We start from the raw sequence: 23,532 nt of genomic DNA on the forward strand, positions 1-23,532 counted from the left end.
GCAACTTTAATTCCATTGATTTCAACACAAGTACATTCTCCAACTCTCTGATATAAATCAAAGTCTGTTTTACATCATAAACTTGAAAAGAAAGGTCAAAGCAATAAACTAGGGGCATAGACAAGTCAGGTGGTTCTGCGTCCTCTGCTCGTGCTTGTGGAAGTCTCTGTAGCCAAAGTTGGCCCAATCTGTGCCTCCTCTTCAAGCCAAGCCAAGCACTTGCCAGAAAGAGTGTAACAGAAGCTAGGGGCAGGGGCCAGAAGTTCTCTCATCCTCCAAGCAATGAGGTACCGAGGCAAGTGTGAGCCATGAATGGAAAATGAAGCTATGTGTTCCACCCATTCTTCTGGACAAGTCTGATCATGTTCAAATTGGCGTCTGAACTGAAAAGTAAAATAGAACACGCAGTGCGCAAGGCCAATTAATTGTATACTTGACTGTCGAGACATGCTATCGCTCATCTCAGTCAGATTAAGCTAGGGGCAACGCAAAGTTATGTCAGCTGCAGATCTACTGCACATCCAGTCGCACCACCATCCCTCTGAAGGGAATCCACTAGTCTTTGGCAAAAAAAGTAAGATCTGGCCGAGTACTTGGGGCAAGGATCCACTACTTTTAGCTTATCCATGAGCCATACCTGGGAAGGGATAAAAAAAAGTAAGAAAAGGGTTTAGAGATGAAAATAGAGAGTGAGTGTCGAGTGATGCGAGGAATCATAAATAAGAAAGGATGCGAAACAATACCTGAAGAAGTAGCGGGCTCCCTGCAAATCAAGTAGTCTCTCGCCGATGAAAGGCATCTAAACCCATCAGGGTCTCGGCCAGAGCCAAACCAATGCAGCTCTTGCCCTCTTTCAGGCATTGAGCCACCTTGTAGATGCGCTACCGGGAACTCTCTGACATCCACGCGCGCGATGGCACAGATCTCGTTTTGTTCTGAGCTATTACAGTTCAGACTCAAATGTCACGGTTCTGAATCTAATCTTACAAAGTGCAATGCAAGACTGATAAATCACCAAAGAGTCCAAATCCGGCAAATCATTTTGGAAAACTAATTTTTATAAAGAAGTGCCAAACATGAACTGCTTTGCTAGGTACAGAGTCGCCACCTAAATATTTTATTTTGGGAGAATTTAGGAAACCCTGACTCGTGCCTAAGGCCACGTGTCCGTCATCACCAAAGTTGTCTCAGCTCGGGAACTTGGGTACGAGACGGGAAGGTCATGCAATGAGCACCCCTGCTCGCCCAATCGAAGATTGGCTTTTACTAACATGATATTCTGTTTTTGACAACACATGCATTCTTATTCCGATTGTTAGCTTAGAATTACTATGTGATGCGCACAACACACAAGTATAGACTAGATCGCCTAAGTTGGAACAAAACATTTCATGCTCGTTTGAAGATGGTTTGAAGGTGCTACTCACAAGTAGGCTAAGACGTGGATTTGCCACCCTCAAGTAGGCTTAGAAAACATGATTTTGCCACTCCGCAAAGTGGGCTTAAAACGCACATTTTGATGCATTGTTCCAATTTAAGCAATGATGCCTTCATCCACAGGCATTCATGCAATTAAACACATAAGCAGTTAGCATCATGGCAAGCATGCTATCATGGCAACACTCACACTCATGCAAGGATGCTAAAGCATAAACACTTACAGTGTACTCCGAGACAAAACAAGAGCTAGTTAGTAATCAATGCATGATCCTAGTTATGTCAACAATGCCTAATGCAACACATGCGAAATGCAGTTAAGATAGGCTCGGCTATTCTAAGACGGCATGTGAAATGCAACGATTGATACATGTATTCAACTTGGTATTGAAATACAATGCAGTTAGTATGATGCGCCGAGCCCCATGCATGCAAGACAGATGGATGGATGCAAATATGCAAGCACAAGGATACTAATCAAAACATGACCTAGAACTAACCATCGCAAGTGGTTATGTAAAAAGAAGAAAGACGTGGGGTTGGAAGACATTCACACACTCACGCACACTTATTACAACAATTGGCCCTCTCAATGGAGGGTCCGAATGAATACGCTAAGCTATTCTAACTAATCTAATTAGACTAATTATTACACAACTGAATTAAATAACAAGCTACAACTAGTTATTACAAAACTTTAACTAATTAACAAATTAATTAATTAATTACAAATTCATGATAACTAATAAGAAAGCAATGAACAATGCTGCCTCAGCTCTGTTTGAAGTTAAAAGATGCATGCTCTCGGTCGCCGTCCCGAAAAGCTCTCCAAATGCTCTCAAGAGGCTCTGTCTGCATGGTGTCCTTGAGAACTAGCTGCTGGATCTCACCAAAACAGTGGTGAGGAGTGCACCAGTGGCCTGCCGGCCATGAAAGGTGGCTGCCGACCCCCCTGTCGGCCAAAAGAAGGCACTGCCGGCCAAGAATGAAGGTCTGTCGGCCAATAATAAGAGGCTGCCGGCCACTGGTGTGCTGTGACACCAAGCTGCAGCAGAACACAAAATAGAGGAAAGGGAGGGTCTCCCAAGGGTATGTACGTACTATGCCACGCCATATCACCTCAAACATCAAGGGAGAGGCATAATCGGATCCAAGACCATCAATCACGCATCTCGATGCATGATAGCCAAAGATCCAACATGTGCGAATTTCAATAAATGCATGACAAATGAGACACCAAGACCATCTCCTTATCATGAGGAATCAAAGGAAATGGAGACTAAGGGAGATTGGCTCATTTCATCACTTCAAGTATTAAATGAACCAATCTTCCTCGCATTCAATACGACATCTGATTGAACGCAATGTAAAACATGCAAGCATGATGCAATGTAACAACATGGAACAATATGCAATGGAACTAGCATGCAACAACATGCAATGTACCAAGTATGGAAGAAGCATGCGACAACATGCAAGACAAGCATGCAATGACATGCAAAGGCAAACATGCAACAACATGCAAAGATGGACTTAAACCAAAATGGACAGACCTCAATCATGTCCAAATCAGTGGCCATAAGATGAAATGATGGCATGAAATGCAAAACAAAGCATGCACATGTAATGGCCTATCACCTAGGCATAAGAGCACAACTCTCAAGAGTGCTCAAAGGGTGAAAAGCATGCAAGTATGACAACACTATAGGCCCTGAAATCATGCATGGAATGGTGCCAAACCACTCCAACAAGACAAGCATAGCATGCAAGAAAGCTCAAAGTTTGAAACTAGCAAAGGAAATTAAACTATGGCCAAGCAAAGCAAGCCTCAAAGTGGCAAGGGCATCCAAAACAGTCCCATGGTAGGTCAAGGTGAGACTAAAACACATGCTTGAACCTAGCCAATACAAGATAGGACAAAAGACCAAAAGCATGAAGCATGCAAGGCTACAAAAGGGGTATTACACTACACCTATTAAAACCAAACATGGCATGACTTGGACAACATAAAGCAGAGTTATATCATGATACAACAAGACCAAAAATGCACTGATATGATGGCCTAAAGGCCTGGGCGTGATGGCATGCACAATAATTCGTTCTTGAGGCATAAAGAGCCAAACCTCCAAGGCATTAAAAGAGTGACAAGCACAAGTGTATGACCATGAAATATGCACTGATATAACATTTCAAATGATGCCAAAGCATGCAAACCTCACAAGTATAACATGGTAGGGGCCTCAAAACTCAAGACTAGTCAAAGCATTTGCACTATAGCTATGCAAAACATGAGTCATATGACCATGGCAGCCCAAAACAGTCCTAGAACAACCCAAAATATGAATAAAATCATGCTGAAGCATAGCCAAAATATGCTAGAATAAAGAGCCAAAACAACATGAATACAAGGCTAGTAAGCAAGATTTGTACTACAAAGTACATGGAGCATGCAAGAGGTGACCAAACCAGCCCAAAACAGAGTTATATCATGTCCTAAAAGTCACAAAAACATGCTTGAAAAGAGCTAACATAAGCCACAAAAAGATGCTACTTCATGAGGCATAAAATAACAACTTTTCAAGGCAGTGAAAGCATGACAAAGGAAAGTGTATGACCATGAAATATGCACTAATATAACACTTAAAATGATGCCAAAGCATGCAAACATCACAAGTTAAGCATGTAAGCTCCCTCAAAACTCAAGGATAGTCAAAGCATTTGCTCTATAGCTATACAAAACATGAGTGATATGACCATGGTAGCCCAAAACAGTCCTAGAACAGCCCAAAATATAAATAAAATCATGCTGGAGCAAAGCCAAAATATGCTAGAATGATGAGCCAAAACATCATACACACAAGGCTAGTAAGCAAGATTTGTTCTACAAGTACATGAGCCACTCAAGAGACTACCAAACCCACTTTATACAGAGTTATGAGATGTCAAATGATGATCAAAAACCCACTGAAATGGAGCCAATAAATGCTAGCAAGACATGCTACATTGATGAGCCACAAATGGGATTACACTACATATACGAGAAGCATTCGCAAGGTGACCAAGCCAGCCATGGACAGAGTTAAGGCAAGCCCTAAAAGTCACAAAAAAGTGCCTAAACTAAGCCTCAAAAGTATAGGGATACATGCTCCTTTCATAGGCCAAGAACTCAAGCAAACAAAACAAAACAAAAAGAGAGGGGGTCACCCCCCCTCTGATTTTAGGCCTCAAAACCACATGCCTACCATTGAAAATCCACTGGATTTCAGTGGCTAAAAGGCCAAACAAAGACTAACTCAAAGGCATTAAAACATGGCACAAAACAAGGCCAAACAAGGCATACAAGAGGGTAGAACACCCTAAACACCAAAGAGGCCTTAAACAATCATCAAGAGCACTTAAATATAGAACTTTTTTCAGTTGAAAGAAAGGCCTAAAACAATATGCAAGGATGGCCAAAATGAGATACAAATAAATGCTAAAAAGGGAAATATACTCACCCTTGAAGCTCAACTTCGAAACCAGCAACCTCAGGGGTCAAAAACTAACTTTCAGAGCTCAAATAACACTCCCAAGAACCTCATCTCAAAGATGGTGGTGTATCACTAGGTGTTGTAGTGCAAAAGTGAAAGAAAAAAGGACTTTAGAGCACAAACAAACACAATATATATATATATATATATATAGAGAGAGAGAGAGAGAGAGAATGAGAAATATATATAGAGAGAGAGATACAACTCTTCAAAATATGCTGAACCTCTATAAGGGAGGGAGAGCCTCTCTTTATATAGAGGAAAACAATGCAAAGCTTGTTCAACAAGCTTGGAAAGGACTTCATGCCTCCATACACGTGGAGGAGGGATGAGTGAAAACCAGCTGGCTCAAAAGATCTAGCATGAAATCTGCTGAGACAAAGGGTTCTGCCGGCCATCAGAGGTGGCCGGCAGTGCCTCATTGATGGCCGACAGGCTTCATCAGTAGCAGGCAGGGAAGAATCCATGGCCGGCAGTGCCAAACAGTGGCCGACAGTAACCCATGAGAATCCTGCTGAAAGGACCAACACATGGTCAAAAAATGGGGCAAAAAGGATATAGGGTTTAGAAAGCTCGAACCTGTGACGTTCCGCCGCGAAAGTCGAGTACTCGACGAGCAATCGAACTTGTGGTTGGATGTACCTGCAAGCACAACCAAGTCTTGAGGACGGTAAAAAATGGGGTGTCTACACACCTCAATCAACCTAATGCTGGCTTCGCCGCAACTAGAGGCAAGTAAGAAGTGTGATAGTAAGCATAAACAAAGGGCATGTTGCCGATAACCTCGCCAAAGGAGGTCACCTCTTTCTCTAATGACGAAAAACTGACAAATCAAACCTAGGATGTCCAACTCCCCATCATGAGCCAAGGATTAAGCCTCATGCAAAGTGAGCCCACACATACGCCCCAAAGCTTGGGCGTGGCTAAAACGGGGCTGAGGCATGATTTCTTCGTTGCACCGGGATTCCATCAATGCTTGAAATTCTTCGAGTGTCGGACACATTTCTTGTGATCCCAAGCGAAATACATGTGTGATCGGGTTCCAGCATCAAAATAGTGACACAGAGAAACGAAAAACAAAGCGAAGTACGGCTCAAAGGAAAAAGAGCGTTTAGGCTGAAACCACGAAAGTTCACCTTTTCCAAGCCGTCCAAAGTAGCTATCCAGTCTCAGAGCCTATTGTTGAGCAGCATCTCCATCTTGAGAGCAAAATACCAAAGATTTGCTATTCTACTAGAAAAATAGCATAGGAGCATCATTTATAGAGTTTGAGAAAAGGCAGTGCATGATAGCTGGATCCCACTAACCGATCTCATTTTTGGGCCCGACCGTGCCTATTTGGACCCGGTCGGGTCAAAATGTTGGCCTAAGCTAGGCAGGTGGCAGAAAAATCTTACTTTTGCTTTGGTGTACTACAGCTATATTTTGAGTCTTGTTTTGTTTGTATCAAGTGTTTTTTTAGCATTTTCGAGTTGTTTTCATTTCGTTTTCCTATTATCGAGTTGTATTTTACACTTTGTCTGGTTGTAGGTTGTTACCCGATTCAAGATTGAATGCAAGAACAAGTATTTACAGTTTTAAAGTCTTGTATGAAATTACCATGCAAAGGTTGTGCCATTCATCATATATTATGTAGAGAAATCATCCGAAATATTCTTTTCATTAACTAGTGGGTCCAACCCCGGTCATTGTTTTACAAAGGCCAAAAACAAAAGAAAAGTCTTCAAAAACAAAATACATAGGTCTATCTGAAGCTACATAGTTCCTAACTACAAAGCAAAAGAAAAAGCAAAGAAAATCAGCAACCCATCATCGCTCTCTTCATCCTCAGCTGCGGAGGAGGTGCATCACTGGGGCTGCTAGATTACATGTCGACCTCCTCCCCCTCCTCCTCCTCCGGGATCGTGTACTCATCAAAGGACTCTTCAGAGGGTGAGTGATGTCTCACTTTGGCCTCTCTCTCGATCAGCCTCTTCTCTACCTCTCACTACGCCCCGTCTCCATCTTCTAGCAGGAGGAGGTCCTGTAGGTGTAACTGGTGCTGGCTCAAACTGAAAAGGAGTATAGATATAAAAAAAAGACCAATAGAATTATGAGCGAGATTGTAATGACTGTAAACTAGGGGAAAAGTATACCTCGATCCCATGGGTGGCTAGAGCAGTCTGCCTTCTCTGTACCATCAGAAGTAGTCTGTCAACTATCCGGAGGAGGTCATCCACATACCCCCCAGGCACCTGGGTGGAAATAAAGAGAAGTGTGCACCTGCTCAACATCGGGAGCGATCACCAACATGCGATCCCCCTCTTCAATGTGCTTAATGGGGATCTGCCCAATCACCCCATCTGGTCGCATATATATAACCTCAGTAGGAATCACCGGAAGCCCAGGGATAGGAGCTGCAGCAGGAACCCCTCCAACTGTAGCAGCAGCAGCAACAACCTCAGGAACAACGCAAATCACCCGAGTTTGTAAGAAGGTAGTGAAGTCACCGGCCCCATAGTATCGGTCACAATCTTCTCCCTGCATGAGGTGATCGATCAAGGGCTCGTCCTGGAGGTCATCGGCTATCCTCATGCCTAGAAGAGGAGGATGTGGGACGTCAAGATCAGCTTGGCCTCGGGTCTGGCAAATGAATCGCTCCCCCAAATAGTACGCCTTGCCGAAAGGGCCCTCAAATAGGATCCGCATAGTGGAGGCCTCTCATGCAGCAGCGTAAGTCACCCTTGAAGTCGGAGGGATGCCTGCGAAAGGGTGCCAGTCAACTTGTGAATAGAAGATGCAAGGCAAGAATCAGGTATCCGGGGTTGAATAGCAATATGGAAACAACAATATGGAAATAATAGTAAAAGAATAAGACTAGAGATTTTGTTACCCTATTTGCGATGATGGTGTCAAAGAAAGGGTAAAAGTAAGGGAAGTCCTAGTCTACGAGACGACGTCTCTCGAATAGGGAGTTATAGTACCGAGAGCAGGGTACTGACAACTCAATCGGCCTCACTGGGATCGGAGCTAGAGAAGTGAAATATGTGTGAACCCATAGCTGCAAAAAGAGAAGGATAAGTGAAGTAGATGAGCAGATACAAACAGAAAATGCAAAGCATGTATGTCCTGCTGAACTATCCATCAATAAATCAACTATAGGCATGGGGTACTCATCTTTTGGAGTTGCCAAATTCATGTTTCTAAAATCGATTCATACCCTCAGCTTGCCATTCTTTTTGACCACATGCACAATATTAGACAACCATTTAGCATACCTAGCTGTTTTAATGAAGCCTGCTTTAAGGAGCCTAACAATCTCCTCTTTCACTTTTTGAATTACTTTAGGGCTCATCCGTCTTGGTTTTAGCTTGTGTGGCTTAAAATTAGGCTTCATTGGGAGCCTATATTCCACTAATGACCTGTCCAACCCAGGCAACTCATTATATGACCAAGCAAAAGAATCTTTATATTGTTTCAGGACAACCAACAACTGGTCCCTGTCAATAGGTTCCAACCAAGCACTAATGTAAGTGGGTTGTTGTACTGAACCTTCCCCTAAGTTGACTTCTTCCAAGGGATCTTGCACTTGAGCACTCATTAATGATTCCCATTTGACTTCTTCTACATTCGAAGCAACCCTTTCATCTTGTTTTGCTCCTACTTTTTTTGGTTCAACATCCTTACTCTCTTCTTCATAGACAAAATCTGTCCATAAAGCCTCTTCTTCCTGTATTTCTTGGACTTTAGTTTCAATGTCCATTGCACAATACTTACCAAGAGCCCAAGGTCTAGCGTCTTGCTGCCACTGACTATAGCCAATCACCATGGCTTCTTTCTCTTCTTCCTGCACCTTCTGGACTATTGCCTTTATGTCCAATGTTGAAAATTTGATTAAAGCCAAAGGTTAGGCTACTTGACCTTGATCCTTTTGCCTATAACCAAGCATCATTGGCATCTTTGATGATGAACTCCTCATCAACCTTCTCTTGTACTAGATGCTTCAGGTGTGCCACTTCTTCATCACCTGTCACTTAGGATATTACATCAGACTTCCTCAGTACACTAAGTGGTATCACCCCTTCAGTGTATAGCTTGACTTCTGCAAAATCTGCACAGGCAAAAAAGGGCTATGGATCTGCATCAATCTCCTCTGTTTCCCCATTGCCTATTGCTATCATTATCTTCTGGTGCAAAGAAGAAGGCACACATTTGTTTGTATGGATCTAATTCCTACCAAGCAAAGCATTATATTTGGCATTGCTATCTATGACAAAATAATGTTGCCATACAATCTTTGGTTCCCACACTCAGGTTGATATGCAGAATGCCTTGAGCCATATGTTTATCTCTAGCAAAACCAGCAATGGTAGTGCTTGTTGGGATCAACACTACAACAAAATGCACCTTCGGTGACTAAAATTGGAGACTAAAAAAATTTAGTTGCCAAAAGTTGTGGAATTGGCGACTAAAAAAAAAATCAGTCACTAAAAATGCCAAAATTGGCTACAAAAAAGAATTTTAGTCGCTGTATATTGAGTTTTAGCTACTAAAACCGTTACTCGTCGAATGGAAAATAAAAAATTATTTTTTTATCTTTGGCGACCAAAAATTTGGTAATCAAAAGTTTATTTTTAGCGACAAAAAAGAAATTTAGTCGCCGTCTATTGAGTTTTGACTACTAAAATTATTTAGTAGCCGAATGAAAAATTTAAAATTTTTTTTTTACCTTTGGCGACCAAAATTTTGGTAGCCAAAAGTTTATTTTCAGCGACAAAAAAGAAATTTAGTCACTGTATATTGAGTTTTGGCTACTAAACTTATTTAGTAGTCGAATGAAAAATAAAAAATTATTTTTTGCCTTTGGCGACCAAAATTTTGGTAGTCAAAAGTTTATTTTCAGCGACAAAAAAGAATTTTAGTTGTCGTATATTGAGTTTTGGCTACTAAAACCATTTAGTCACCGAATGAAAAATAAAAAATTATTTTTTACATTTGGCGACTAAACTTTTGGTAGCCAAAAGTTTATTTTCAGCGACAAAAAAGAATTTTAGTCGCCAAAGAAATAAAATTTTCGGAGGGAGACATTTCAAATATTTTGGAGGGATTTATAAAATACTTTTAGCGACTAAAAAATTTTAGTCGCCAATAACCATTTTGGGTCTGTTTGACAAGATGGTTTGCGGCTAAAATAGCCACAAAAGAAAAAATAGGCTATTTTAATCATAACAAACAAAATATCATATCTAACTCACAATCATTACACTTTTCTCTCAAAAAAAAATAAAAAAATAAAAAAATCCTTCTTAAACTAAACTTTTTAACTCAAATTAAAAAAATTAAAAAAAACCAAAAAAAGTCAACCCACTCCCTGAACCAACCCTTTATATATCTCACAAGTCACGCACTCACTCCTCATCCTCTCTTTCTCTACCCAATCCAAACCAAACCCACATTTTCTCTCCCAAATTTTCTCTGCTAAACACCTCATTTCAAATCACATTTTTCAATCTATCTGCTTCTACGATCTTCTGTATTCACATCTACACATACATACATCACATTGAGAAGCTAGTTTCCCATCAAAATTCTCAAGTATGGGAACCAAAGCAAGCAACCAAAACAGATTCATGCGATTCACACAGATCTGTGAGTGAACCACACAGATTGCAGATCCACACCCCAGCCCTGTCTAAACCATTTCACGCCGCCGCCTCCTCCTCCTCTGCCGATCTTCGCAGATCCACCGCCACCGCCACGAGATCCAGAGGCTTCATCACTGAGAAGAACTCTGCTCCATTGATGCTCCGTCTTGCGTATGCTTTTTCTCTCTCTCTCTCTCTCTCTCTATATATATATATATATATATATATGTATATAAGTATATCTGTGTATCTTTACTACCTGATCATGCTGGCACTCGACTTGAGTTCAATATTGTTAGTAATGGGCGCCCATGTGGCATGACCATTTAAATTTAACATTTGATCCTTATCCAAATAGGTTTTGATTTTGAAATCAAACCTATTTAGGATAACCACTCTTGAAACAGACGTTATCAGTTTGAACTGATATAGATAGATATAATATATTAAATTTTGATAATTATCACTAGAGGCGCAAGAGATGATTACGAGCATAGCAAATTTTCGATCTTGAGACATGTGTAAAATTATCATTATTTAATTTAGATTCTTTTTGCTGCAAAATATTTTGTTTTGTGTTGCTATCATTAATATCCCCTGCGCATTTTTATTTACTCTGTATGTAGAAATGGCTGCTAAGTCAGTGGTGGCAGACTTAACTAAGGGAGAGAAATTGGATGGCGACAATTATGACATATGGCGCCGTAAGATCCAATACCTCCTCAATGAGCAAGAAGTGTTGACCACACTTGAACAAGTGATGGTTGAGCCAGAGCAGGGCAATACAGCTCAACATCGTCGTGATCTTGAAGCCTTTCAGACTTGGCGTAACAAAGATCGGTGTGCGCGCTTTACTATGTTGAGCAGCATGCACAACGACTTGATTAGTGAGTTTGAGCATTGCCCGACTGCATTTGAGATGTGGGAAGCTCTCAAGCAAAAGTTTGGTATTACCTCTTTGGCAAAGCTACGTGGGCTGACTATGAAGTTTGACTCATATCAGAAAAGGGCGCATCACTCGATGAAGCAGCATTTGAGAGTCATGTCAGCCATGATACGTGAGCTTGCGGCTGCTGGGCATAATTTGACTCAAGAGCAGCAAGTACAGGCTGTGATACGCTCTCTGCCAAATTCTTGGGAGCAGATGAAGCAGAACATGATGCATAATGAGAGTGTGAAAACATTCGAAGACATATCGCGTCATTTGGAGCTAGAGGCTGAGCGCCTTGAGGCAGCTAAGTCTGATGGTTCTGCTATGGTGGTTGAGTCAAGCTCACGTAGGACTTCTCAGTTCAAACGTGGAAAAGCAAAAGGTGCCCCTAAGAAGCAAGCAGCGGCTGCACTTAAGCCCAATGGCGCTAGAAATTTCAAGCGTAGGGGCAAGAGAGGTGGTAAGAAGGCAAAGGCTAAATTGACATGCTTTAACTGTAACAAAGAAGGACACTTCGCTCGGGATTGCCCTGAGCAGAAGAAGGTACTCCCTTACTTAATTTCTCGCATTCAATGCTTTGTGTCTAGTCAAGCATTAATTGCTCATTCTCCTCATTTTTGGGTTGTAGACTCCGGAGCAACAGACCACATCGCGAGGGACAGAGTAGGGTTCGTTGAGTATCGTCGAGTACCTGCTGGGAGCAGAAAAGTTTACATGGGGAACGAGTCCAGTGTGGAGGTGCTTGGCATTGGCACATTCAAGCTGGAAATGCGACGAGGGCGCACCTTGTATCTTCATGATGTTCTTTATGCTCCGGATATTCGGCGAAACTTAGTTTCAGTTATTAGCATGATGAGCCTTGGTTTTAGCTTTTGTTTTGAGAATAATGGTGTTAGCATTTATTTGGGAACAATTTTTTATGGTTTTGGTTATCTTTCAAATGGTTTTTTAGTTTTGGATGTGGATGATTCTAGTATTAATAAAAATGCCAATGGATCTATTTCTAATATTGCATCTTTTTGTGATAATGATTCTATGAGATGGCATGCTAGATTAGGCCACATAGGGCAAGACAGGATGACTAGATTGGCTAGAGAAGGTCTTTTAGGCCCACTCGCTAGAGTCACTTTGCCTACTTGTGAGCACTGTCTTGCTGGAAAGGCAACAAGAAAACCATTTGGGAAAGCCATAAGGGCATCTATCCCATTGCAACTTATTCATTCTGATATATGTGGACCAATGAATGTGAGGGCAAGGCATGGAGCCCCCTATTTCATCACATTTATAGATGATTGCACACGTTTTGGTCATGTCTATCTGATTTCTCACAAGTCAGAAGCATTGGATTGCTTTAGACGGTATGTTAATGAGGTTGAGAATCAATTAGACAAGAGCATTAAAGCTCTAAGGACTGACCGAGGACGTGAGTATCTATCTGAGCAATTTAAAGTGCTCTGTGAGGAAAAAGGAGTTATCAGGCAATTGACAATTCCTAGGACTCCGCAACAAAATGGTGTAGCGGAGAGAAGGAATCGCACATTGCTTGACATGGTTAGATCAATGATGGCGCAAGCTAATCTTCCAATTTCTTATTGGGGAGATGCTTTGTTGACTGCTGCCTACGTCCTTAACCGTGTGCCCTCCAAATCAGTTCCTTCCACCCCATATGAGATGTGGACTGGCAAAAAGCCTGATTTGGGCAATTTGCGACCTTGGGGTTCGGCAGCTTACATACACAACGCTTCTCATAAGTTTGGGAAGTTGGGCCCTAGAGGAAAGAAGTGTATCTTCATTCGCTATAGTGAGCATTCTAAGGGCTATGTGTTTGTTGGGGAGCATCCGGATGGAAGTGTGACTGAAATTGAGTCACGAGATGTGGATTTCCTAGAGGAGGATTTCCCTAGCAGAGGTGAGGTAACCAGAGAAGTAGAATTCTACGAGATGGAGGATCTACTTGAAGGCGCACCTAGTAGCTTAGTAGAGAATGAGGAAATAATTCCTCAAGCTCCTAGGGACAGTGGGAGCGATCTACCTACCCATGGATTAGATCCAATGGATGAGGATTCTCAGGATTCTCAACTACGTAGAAGCAAACGTGGAGCTATACCCCGTCGTCGTTTTGAGATTGAAGGGGAAGCATTCATGATTGCTCCGAGTGATGAGATGGAGCCTAAGAATCTCAAAGAGGCTCTCTCATCCCCTGCTAGTAAAGAATGGAGTACTGCAATGGAAGAAGAAATAGAGTCTATGAAGAAAAATCATGTCTGGGACTTGGTTGATTTGCCGCTAGGGCGCAAGACTATCGGGAACAAATGGGTTCTCAAAATCAAGCGCAAGGCGGATGGTTCCATAGAAAGGTATAAGGCTCGCCTAGTGGCGAAAGGTTACACCCAACGAGAGGGTGTGGACTATGAGGAAACTTTTTCACCAGTTGTAAGGTTTGCCTCTATTCGCCTAATCCTGGCCATAGTAGCTCAGTTGGACTTAGAGCTATATCAGATGGACGTTAAAACTGCATTTCTCAATGGAGAATTGGATGAAGAGATCTATATGGATCAACCAGAAGGCTTTGTGGCAGTAGGTCAGGAGCGCAAAGTTTGCAAGCTTCAACGATCTATTTATGGCTTAAAGCAATCATCCAGACAGTGGAATCTGAGATTTCATCGAGCCATTATTTCAAATGGGTTTACGATGATTGATGAAGATCACTGTGTGTACGTTAAGCGGTCCAAGGACATTTTTCTGATATTGTCATTATATGTAGATGACATATTATTGGCTGGAAATGACAAGGAGATGATTGTCGCCACTAAAATGTGGTTGTTCTCTACATTTGAAATGAAGGACATGGGTGAGGCGAGCTATGTGCTCGGTGTTAAGATCCTCAGGGATCGCTCTAGGAGACTTCTTGGTTTGTCTCAAGAGACTTACATTAAGACTATTCTAGAGCGGTTCCAGATGCAGAGCTGCAAACCCATTGACACTCCTGTTGCAAAAGGCGAGAGCCTAAGCCTTGATATGGGTCCTAAGACTCAAGAAGAAAATGAAAAGATGGCCCGTGTTCCCTATGCAAATGCTGTTGGAAGCTTGATGTATGCTATGATGTGTACACGTCCTGACATTTGTTATGCAGTCGGATTGGTGAGTCGTTACCAATCCAACCCAGGACCAGCTCATTGGAAAGCAGTTAAGAGGATATTACGATATCTTAGAGGAACTGCAGATTACACACTTTGCTACCAGAGTTCAGATCTACATCTAGTTGGCTATTGTGATGCTGACTGGGGAGGAGACCTAGATGAGCGTAAGTCTACTTCAGGATATGCTTTCATGCTTAGCGATGGTGCTATTTCTTGGAGCAGTAAGAAGCAATCCTGCATCGCCTTATCGACCATGGAGGCTGAGTTTGTGGCTTGTTCATCTGCCGTTCAGGAAGCCGTGTGGTTGAGGAGATTCCTTCAGCATTTGGATGTTGTCACACACACTTCAGATCCTGTGACTATCCATTGTGACAGCATGGCTGCACTCGCTTACGCTAAGGATCCTAAATACCATGGCAGAACCAAACACATTGATGTGAGGTTCAATTTTATCAGAGATATTTTGGCGCAGAAAGAAGTGATCCTGGAGCACATCCCTACAAGTCGCATGGTTGCGGACCCTTTGACTAAGCCCATTGCTAGAGATGTTTATCTTACTCATGTTAGGGCTTTAGGACTACGTAGGTGGTGATTTTTTATGTGTATTCAGTTGAACTCTTTTTTTGGGGATATTAATGCCATTAGTATTCATACTTGTTTCTATCACACATTTATGTTTACTACTTTTAGTAATGGTTTGTGAATTAGCATACACAAAACAATTAAATTGATGTTAGCAGGCAAGATTGGCTCACTCACACGAGCAATCGCCCTTAGCGCTGGGTAGCGAGTAAGGATGAGACTAGAAGCTAAAATTATCCACTAGCTATGTCGCCTTGGTTGGATCCAAGATGAGGTCTTGTTAGAGACCGGCCATGGATATGAGAGTACCCACTTTTCCATGATATGTCTGTTATGGATAGCCAGATGCGAGATCTCATTTGATGCCTGAGAGGCGAGCAAATAGAGAATTCGAGTTAGACGCTAGGAAGCGACTCGTGCGCTTAAGAGCGACTAGACTAAGATCTGTATGGTGTGTGAGTTTAACATCACTCTTTAGAAGAGTAACTCCACTATAACATGCATTCATACTGCATGTGCTTATCGACCCGTTAGCGAGGTGAAAGAATGGATCCCTGCTTCTTCACCGTGTGAGTCCTAAAAGTCATTTTTTCCTAAATGACTTCACTTTGTGCCTTTTTGTGACCTTTGACTATGTCATAAGATGAGGAGTTGATGTTCAGCTACTTTGGTATGTTGCCTGCGGTCATGTATGATTCGGCTTTAAGGGACATTACTGGGAAAGCGGTCAATTTCAAATTGAATGATATGAGGGTGAAGGGAAGATCATCTAGTTCTACATCTCTGCTCTATATTCACTGTCGACAACTCACATCGCTCTTTATAGGATGCTGATTGGGTGTGAATATAATGCGGGACCTAGGAGAGTCAAACATGCTCTTTGAGGGATTAGAGATGTTTTTGGACTGATGTAGCTAGATGGGTCTGGGTACATGAGACACTATTTCTGTTCTTTTTGGGTTGATGTCTCTATACTGACTCATGTTGAGTTTCTAGTATAGAGCTCCCACTTGCAGGTGTTCTCAGCGGTCGCACGGTGCATTGGCTAGTATGAGATTGTTCGTTTTTGGGGAGATTGAGATAGAGATGTGGCAGTGTCATGCCAACTCATGTGCGAGTGGGAGATGTTAGTAATGGGCGCCCATGTGGCATGACCATTTAAATTTAACATTTGATCCTTATCCAAATAGGTTTTGATTTTGAAATCAAACCTATTTAGGATAACCACTCTTGAAACAGACGTTATCAGTTTGAACTGATATAGATAGATATAATATATATTAGATATTATCTGTATCTTAACTGATATGGATAGATATTATAATATATTAAATATCTGATATGGTTATGGGTAATCTGTGAAAGAGGAAAAACAACGTAGTCTGTTTTTCTACCCACATTCTGACTCTCTCCCAAAAATACACAACGATCAAGTCTTTGACACTGTGGTTAGTGTGGGTGATATTCAATCTGTGATATCACTCCACTGCTGGGTTGGTTCATCAAGAAGTTTCCTGGAAGCACGTGATTTATCCAAGAAGGTTCTATCATCAAGAAGGTATAATCTGATCATTTTAATCCGCTGCATATTCTGTATATTTTTTTTTGAGCTTACAAATATGTATTTTAGCATATTACTGCGTCAGTACATGAGTTCAACTGCCTATGATATGAGCTGTTTGATCTCATGGATCAAAATCTTGCTATAGCAAGGTATACATTGCATTGCATATTGATTAGTTGCTGCTTTAGTTGACCAGTGAATGATTTGTTCCTCTGTTTCCAGTCCTTTTTAAATTTTGAATAATATTTAATTGTAAATCTGAACACCCATTATTCATAGGTTACATCTGTTTGGATGTTAATCTCCTTGGTGGATTTTAATTGTTTTTTATTCTGCTATCTACCATTTGCAGCCAGCAGGTTGGAAGTTAAAAGAGGAGTACTTGCCTTCTGGTTGGCTCTGCCTTGTATGTTTTATGGCATATGTTTTAGATTTGGGTTCTTATGTGCTTAAGTAGTTGGAGATATAATGGATGGTTTGGTTAAAAGTTCTTTTTATTATGTCATTCAGGTTTGTGGTGCTTCTGATAAATAAGATTATTTTACTGGTTTTGTTTGGCATAAGCTAAATTGGCTAAATTAGCTAATGAAAACAAAACAGGTTAATTTAGTTAATAAGATAAAATATCGCAAATAAATCATAATCATTTTACCTTCTTTTTTTTTTTTTTTTCACAACCATAAAATGAACTATAAAAAAAAAAATAAAAAAAAAAATTCAAAACTGATTCTAAATAGAATTTTTTAAGTCATGTTAAAATAGCTAAAAAAATCAGACTAAAAAAATTTATCCCAAATGAATGTGTTTATGTGGGAATGAGGGGTTCTTATGAGTAATAAAGTATAAGTGCGAGTGAGTGAACCAAATTCTTTATTTGTAATTTTTTACAAATCAATATGTTAAGTTTTATCAATGATTAATTTATTATTGAATATGTATAATTTTATTTAATTTATCAATAAGCATACACAATTACAACTTATATGTGGAGCAATGAATTAAAAATAAAGTGAGAACAATGTGTGTGGACATGAGGGAGAGTCAGTACTAGGAATGTAGAGGTTTTTTCTAGTGGTGACTAGCAGACATGGTGCTAGATTTTGACTAACAACCAAAATGGAAACAAGACAACATATAAATTATCAAGAATAAAAATTTGTGGGAAACATGACTTTCTTGAGTCTATAACAACTTAACTAATCCAAAGTAAAAATAAGAATTAAATGACCCACAACCAAACAAGGAGCCCTAAGAGGAAATTAAATAAAACACCCCATATTCTAAAAACTAATTCATTTTGAACAACTGTATTGAATAGCCTCATTTATTTTAATACTTTTAAAAATCAAATCATTTTTGTTTACCTCTTCATTCATTTGCAGGTGACAATAATGGACAAGAGTTGGATAATTAAATGTCTTATGTCTCTTCTTTATAATCAAATCTTGTATCTGTTCATCATAATTAAATGTCTTATTGTGTATGACATTTTGATTGGCTCTAGTTGCTAAGGATGGGATGCAAGAGAAGGACTGGTTGGCTGTAGTTGTTGTCCACAGTGATGCATGGTTACTTGCCGTGGCCTTTTATTTTGGTGCTAGATTTAGTTTTGATAAAGCAGACATGTGTTCTTTCTTCCCTCTATTATCCTGTGGTGCATTTGGAATTATAAGTTTCTAGTTTGCTAGAATATTGAAATGTGCTATGATCCATTGTATCATTATATGAAAAAGTAAGCCTAAATGAAAAGGCATGCGAGTGTGTGAAAATTATTAATAAAATTTAGATTAATTTTTATAAAACATTTGAAGTGCTTTTAACTCTACTATATGATATCCTTTTGACAGCCACATGTAATGGAAAACTAGGTGCAATTTGGTTCACGTGTTCATCTGAAAAAGAAAAAAAAAATTAGGTGCAATTTAAATCTCCTTTTCTTTACCTGTTTGCTTGTTTGTTTGTTTTATGTCTATGAAATCTCCCAAGTGAAGTGGGATTTTGTTGCGAAGGAAAATGCTTAATTATTATTATTATTATTATTTTTTTGTCTTCAATTAATTTTGTTGCTGTTTATTTATTTATTTATTTATTTTTAAATCCATGCTAATCTGTTAAATCAATTAGTGACTTCACTAATTTTCCCTCATTTAGTCTTGCTATATCAGTTATAATAAATATTGTGCAACTAACTCACAAACTGTTTAGTCATTTTTGATTACTTACCTCACTGGTTTTTGTTACAGATTGATGATGTTGGCATGGATACAGTAATGTTTTTGGGCTAGATTGATGATGTTTGCATGGGCTCAATTTACATTATATTTTTGTTTTATGGAAAACATGTACACCTGATCTGTTTTGTTATTGAGATTTTTTTTAAAAATTTGGATTTTAATTGTTGGTTTGGATAATATATGTATTTGTTGGATTATACTATATATTTATGGATTCTTATTTTCTTTGATATGCATGGTTAATAGTTAAGTTTTGTATATGGTTGAAAATTGAATGTTACAAGTTGTGGAAAAATATTTTTGTTGAATGGTTAAGAATTGAATGAATGAAGATGAATAATTTTATGGATTTTTCTTAAGTGTGCCTTGCATATGGTATGCAAGGCACTTACACCCTTCTATTTTGCATTTACACATTTGTATGTATTGGGTTATATCAAAATATTTGAAAACTTACACATTGGTGACTTGCTAAGCAGGTCACTTTCCAGGTAAATTAATAAAATAATATATTATATGACTAAAGGTGTAAATGGTCACAAAAAATGTATAAATTTTCACAAAAGGGGTATATTTTCACGAAAGGCGTAAGGAATTTCAGAAAAAGGCGTAATTGATTTCTAAAAAGTTACACATTTTTCTGAAAACTTACGCCTTCTGTGAAATCATTTACACCTTTTATGAACACTTACTCCTTTTGTGAGTTGACTTACCAAAAGGTGTAAACAAACGAAAACTTATACATTTTGTTTAAGCTTACACCTTTTCGTGAAAATACTTACACCATTTTTTGAAAAGTTACTCATTTTGTGTAAGAATTTTTGGCATAACATTTATACCTTCTCTTCGAACTTACACCTTTTGTGGAAGCCCAACTTAAAGCTTTTTCGGAAGTCACTTATACCTTTTGTGAAAAAATAAATTCATCAAATTTACACCTTTTGCTTCAGCTTATACCTTTTCGTGGAAGTGCTTATATTTTTTTTGAAAAGTTACTCCTTTTGTATAAGAATTTTTGGCATAAGTTTATACCTTTTGCTTCGAACTTACACCTTTTGTGGAAGCCCAACTTAAAGCTTTTCGGAAGTCACTTATACCTTTTGTGAAAAAATAAATTCATCAAATTTACACCTTTTGCTTCAGCTTATACCTTTTCGTAGAAGTGCTTATATTTTTTTTGAAAAGTTACTCCTTTTGTGAAATAATTTTTGTCATAAGATTTATACTTTTTCTTCAAACTTACACCTTTTGTGAAAGAGTATATAAGCACAAAAGTATAAATGTTATGCCAAAAATTCTTACACAAAAGGAGTAACTTTTCAAAAATGGTGTAAGTCTTTTCAGGAAAAGGTGTAAGCTTAAGCAAAAGGTGCAAAATTCATGAATTTTTATTTTCACAAAAGGTATAAGTGACTTCTGAAATAGCTTTAAGTTGGACTTTCACAAAAGGTGTAAGTTCGAAGAAAAAGTATAAATCTTATGCCAACAATTCTTACACAAAAGGAGTAACTTTTCAAAAATGATTTAAATATTTTCACGAAAAGTATGAAGGAGTAACATTTCAAAGTGTTGATAACCAGAAAAGATAACCAGAAAAGGAGTAACAAAGGGTTCATTTCAAAATGTTCGTAAACACAGAAGGAGTAACATATGTTCATCTCAAAGTAGTAAACACAAAAGGAGTAACATTTCGAAGTGTTCATAAACCAATTGAGACAACCACTGAACAAATCAAAGGGTCGTGACCCCCGCTGACCACCCAAGCGTCGGTGGGCTCTGGTGCTCACATCCTTTTGAGAACGGCACCTCCACTGGCACCGCCGCCGCAAATCAAAGGTTTTTTGAAAGATTGGCTATCGATCTTGGTCTCTCTGTGTCGATGTCGGTCTCTCTCTGTCGATCCCTGTTTATCTCGGTCTGTCTCCAGCGATCTTGGTCTGTCTGTGTCCATGTGGGTCTCTTCTCTGTCGATCTCTGTCGATTTCGGTCCCTCTGTCGATCAGTGTCCATCTAGGTCTCTATGTCTGTTGATCTCAGTCTCTCTCTCTCTCTCTCTCTCTCTCTCTCTCTCTCTCTCTCTATCTGTTCGTTGCTCTATATTAAAAATGGTTCTCTTTTACATTGACATACTTGGTTGGATTTGGGCTCGGAGTCGCTATTCCAAGCCCTCCCAGACTCGTCTTCTTTGAAACGGAGTTCTACTGGGAGAAAGGCCAAGCCCTCCGAAATGCCCTTCTCTCTCACATTGCCATTATCTGAACAAGACAAATACAGTGTGATTGGATTTTAGGAACTTACAAAAAAAACGGAACTTAGATGTTTTGCGAAGTTACTTACATCTCTTTGTGGCATAAGATTTATACTTTTTCTTCGAACTTACACCGTTTGTGAAAGCCCAACTTAAAGCTTTTTCGAAAATCACTTATACCTTTTGTGAAAATAAAAATTCATCAAATTTACAAATTTTGGTTAAGGTTACAGCTTTTCGTGGAAGTGCTTACACTATTTCTGAAAACTTACTCCTTTTGTGTAAAAATTTTTGTCATAAGATTTATACGTTTTCTCCGAACTTACACCTTTTGTGAAAGTCAAACTTAAAGCTTTTTCGGAAGTCACTTATACATTTTGTGAAAAAATAAATTCATCAAATTTATACCTTTTGCTTAAGCTTATACCTTTTCGTGGAAGTGCTTATATTTTTTTTGAAAAGTTACTCCTTTTGTGTAAGATTTTTTGGCATAACATTTATACCTTTTGTTCGAACTTACACCTTTTGTGAAAGCGCAACTTAAAGGTTTTTCGGAAGTCACTTATACCTTTTGTGAAAAAATAAATTCATCAAATTTACACATTTTGCTTAAACTTATACCTTTTCGTGGAACTGCTTATATTTTTTTTGAAAAGTTACTCCTTTTGTGTAAGAATTTTTGGCATAAGATTTATACATTTTCTTCGATCTTACACCTTTTGTGAAAGCCCAACTTAAAGGTTTTTTGGAAGTCACTTATACCTTTTGTGAAAAAATAAATTTATCAAATTTACACCTTTTGCTTAAGCTTATACCTTTTCGTGGAACTGCTTATATTTTTTTTGAAAAGTTACTTCTTTTGTGTAAGAATTTTTGGCATAAGATTAATACCTTTTCTTCGAACTTACACCTTTTGTGAAAGCCCAACTTAAAAGTTTTTCGGAAGTCACTTATACCTTTTGTGAAAAAATAAATTCATCAAATTTACACCTTTTGCTTAAGCTTATACCTTTTCGTGGAAGTGCTTATATTTTTTTTGAAAAGTTACTCCTTTTGTGTAAGAATTTTTGGCATAAGATTTATACCTTTTGCTTAGAACTTACACCTTTTGTGGAAGCCCAATTTAAAGCTTTTTCGGAAGTGCTTATATTTTTTTTGAAAAGTTACTCCTTTTGTGTAAGAATTTTTGGCATAAGATTTATACATTTTCTTCGAACTTACACCGTTTGTGGAAGCCCAACTTAAGGCTTTTTCGGAAGTCACTTATACCTTTTGTGAAAAAATAAATTCATCAAATTTACACATTTTGCTTAAGCTTATACCTTTTCGTGGAAGTGCTTATATTTTTTTTGAAAAATTGCTCCTTTTGTGTAAGAATTTTTGGCATAAGATTTATACATTTTTCTCGAACTTACACCTTTTGTGGAAGCCCAACTTAAAGCTTTTTCGGAAGTCACTTATACCTTTTGTGAAAAAATAAATTCATCAAATTTACACCTTTTGCTTCAGCTTATACCTTTTCGTGGAAGTGCTTATATTTTTTTTTGAAAGGTTACTCCTTTTGTGAAATAATTTTTGTCATAAGATTTATACTTTTTCTTCAAACTTACACCTTTTGTGAAAGAGTATATAAGCACAAAAGTATAAATGTTATGCCAAAAATTCTTACACAAAAGGAGTAACTTTTCAAAAATGGTGTAAGTATTTTCAGGAAAAGGTGTAAGCTTAAGCAAAAGGTGCAAAATTCATGAATTTTTATTTTCACAAAAGGTATAAGTGACTTCCGAAATAGCTTTAAGTTGGGCTTTCAAAAAAGGTGTAAGTTCGAAGAAAAAGTATAAATCTTATGCCAACAATTCTTACACAAAAGGAGTAACTTTTCAAAAATGGTGTAAATATTTTCACGAAAAGTATGAAGGAGTAACATTTCAAAGTGTTGATAACTAGAAAAGGAGTAACAAAGGGTTCATTTCAAAATGTTCGTAAACATAGAAGGAGTAACATATGTTCATCTCAAAGTAGTAAACACAAAAGGAGTAACATTTCGAAGTGTTCATAAACCAATTGAGACAACCACTGAACAAATCAAAGGGTTCATGACCCCCGCTGACCACCTAAGCGTCGATGGGCTCCGGTGCTCACAGCCTTCTGAGATCGGCACCTCCACTTGCATCGCCGCCGCAAATCAAAGGTTTTTTGAAAGATTGGCTATCGATTTTGGACTCTCTATGTCGATGTCGGT

The 23,532-nt window shown here is 38.9% G+C and overlaps 1 long non-coding RNA gene across 1 annotated transcript; it reads left to right on the forward strand.

Annotated features, from left to right (window-relative positions):
• The first annotated feature begins 10,351 nt into the window (after nucleotides 1-10,351).
• On the forward strand, nucleotides 10,352-19,272 carry LOC114315921 (uncharacterized). The gene is made up of 2 exons (XR_014340365.1): nucleotides 10,352-10,762; nucleotides 17,161-19,272. It is a non-coding gene; the product is annotated as an uncharacterized LOC114315921 (long non-coding RNA).
• The last annotated feature ends 4,260 nt before the right edge of the window (nucleotides 19,273-23,532 follow it).

This window comes from Camellia sinensis, chromosome 9, assembly GCF_055761805.1.
Source record: "Camellia sinensis isolate YWXY chromosome 9, ASM5576180v1, whole genome shotgun sequence".
Lineage (NCBI taxonomy): Eukaryota > Viridiplantae > Streptophyta > Magnoliopsida > Ericales > Theaceae > Camellia > Camellia sinensis.